The 2,548-nt window shown below is 28.4% G+C and overlaps 1 long non-coding RNA gene across 1 annotated transcript in view; it reads left to right on the plus strand.

Moving 5' to 3' along the window:
- Positions 1 to 2,548, plus strand: part of LOC107455688 (uncharacterized) — a 102,935-nt gene extending 100,387 nt beyond the window's left edge. Inside the window, exon 4 of the long non-coding RNA XR_001585617.3 lies at positions 2,017 to 2,548. This is a non-coding gene — a long non-coding RNA (uncharacterized lncRNA). The remainder of the gene's footprint in view (positions 1 to 2,016) is intronic.

The following is a 2,548-nucleotide window of genomic DNA, read 5'->3' on the forward strand; positions in this document are numbered from 1 at the left end:
CGCCCCCCCCCCCCTGGCTACGGGACTGGATTCTATGTAATCAGGTGATACTATACTTATCAGGTGATACTTATCAGGTGATACTATACAGCTTTTTAGCTGATGTCTAAAAATTTAATTGAATCGTCTACGTATCGTTTCATTCTTTGTCATATGTTTCTCTGCAGACGATCGAATATGGAAATATTCGGTCGTTTCCCTCCCCCCTTTTTTTTTATTATAAAACTCTTAATTTATATAAAGAGGTGAATCTGTTTATTGAAATTTAAGAAATGCCCTTATTTATACGCGTTTTTAGATAGCTTATTGCATGTAAAATAATGTTGCAAAAAAGATAATGAAATTAGAAGTTCTAAAGTAGTTTCTATAACAAAATATAAATTTGTGCTAAGATTCAGCATATGCGAACTTTTAAATTCCTTTCGTGTTTTACAATATCAATAATAGCTTCTCATTGGTACCTCAAAAATTGTTCATTTGGTTGTCGTTTTGATTTCATGAGATTATATATGATTGTATTCTCTATAATGTAGCGGAGACTATTAAAAGGGATAGAGAAATTTATTTCACGTAGCATCTTCCGTGCTTACTTACGTAAGTCATGCGCAAGCTAAATAGAGGACTAAGATTGTTTTGTAGTATCTGCGCTGTATAGATTTTACGCGTATAGAATGCTGCGTAGAAGTTGAAAATCTCTTAATTTTGCACTTTCGCGTCTGCTCGTACGTGGGTTCTACGCAAGCATTGTTGAAAATCGAGAGTGTTATGTTGCAATTGCGTTAGCGAAAACCTTGACGGGATAATATTTTAAAGTAAAATATCCATCTGTTATAACTTTATTAAACATCAATATCCCACGCTATATTATTCAACGTTATATTATTCGCTTTTTTTAAAAAATTAAATTATGAATTTTGTAAAAGGTTCAAAAGTACATGTTTTAAACGAAGATAAAATGAAATAAGAAAGCTTGCAAAATAATGCCTAAAGAAAAAGGTTATATTAGCAACATGTTAACTACTTGACTACATTTTAATAGTACAACTGTGGCTGGTTTACCGTAATTAATCTATTGTAATTTCTTTGTCAAGATAACTTGTATTTGATATTTATAACAATTTTCAAAAATTTCCTTCTCAATTTTGGATTTTAGGTTAAATTTATAATTTCCGTTTTCTTGATGCTTTACAAGTTTTTGATAGAGTGTGATTCAACTGAACACTATACCTTTCTGAAAATATTGAAAATGAAGCTTTATTAGATTAAGAGTTAGAAATAGTTTTTCTTCTTTTTTTTTTTCTCAAAAATGTTGTATAATAATATTATGAAATTCGTGGTTTTCATTAAGTAATTTAAAACTATATATTTGCCCGTTTTTAGACTTTTAAAATGTAAGTTTTACGGATTTGAATAATGGTAAGAAGAAGTTTTTAAATGTGGATTATACAAAAATAAATACAATTTTCGGAAATCTAAAAATTGGAAAATCCTAGATTTAATTAAATCAAAAAGTGAATGCAGAAATTGTATTTGTTTAATTTGTTTTTAAGAAAGCGAATAGTTAATCTAAACCATCTTACACTTTAAATCTTAAATGGCGATTAGATGGCGCCCTTGTATTTTACATGTAATAGAAGATACTGCTAAATAGAATAAGTGTTCACCATCAGTTAATTCGAATAAATTAAAAAAAAAAGGACTAAAAACTAATTTAGAATTTTCCCACCCTGTCTACAATCTTTTGACAGTTGAGCTTGATCAGCTGGAAAAAGGCTTCTGAGGTAATGAAAAAAAATTTTTTTTTCAAGTCTTTCTTTAGCATCTTAAGAAATTCTGAACAATAATGATTCTTTTAACTATGTTTTTTCACAACTTGCTGTGGAAAAAAAGAAAACTACTATCCGACTTTTTCTTTTAACTCAAAATGTCTATATCTTGAATTCTTGAAAATAAAAAGGGAAACATATTTACGAGGTATTTTTCTGTAAAAGACTTTCTTTTTTCTTTTTTGTTTAGATCTCGAATTTTTCGGGGCGTGAAGGCGGAGATTGCTTGTAGAAGTGTTGACGTCATTTTCATGAACATGGAATGGTTGCTATGGTGACAGTGATACAGAGAAGAGCGCCCTCTCATGGGAAGTAGAAGACATAAAAGCTTTCTGCTGTAAAGATAGTTTCTTTTTTGAATAAGAAAAAAACTTTTATTTGATTTCTTCCCTAGTTCGTAACCCCTAAGGTGGTTGCATGCTAAAGAATGCGATGCTTTTAGAAATTTTCCATCAGCTATTGAATTAGTTTGATCATTTGTAGAAGTTAGAAAGATTTTTGAAAATTAAACATGTTAAAAATACTTGAAATATTTTTATGTTTTGTTTTTATATTATGCATATAGATTGTGAATGTATATGTTTATAGAATTAGTAAATTATTATAAATAGAATTAAGAAATGTCCAAAAAAAAAATTTTCCTCAAAGATTTTGTAAATTTAAATATGTAGAAGTTAAAAAAGATTTTTAACAATTAAATAAATAAAAAAATATTTGAATAA

The sequence above is a fragment of the Parasteatoda tepidariorum genome, chromosome 8 (assembly GCF_043381705.1).
Source record: "Parasteatoda tepidariorum isolate YZ-2023 chromosome 8, CAS_Ptep_4.0, whole genome shotgun sequence".
NCBI lineage: Eukaryota > Metazoa > Arthropoda > Arachnida > Araneae > Theridiidae > Parasteatoda > Parasteatoda tepidariorum.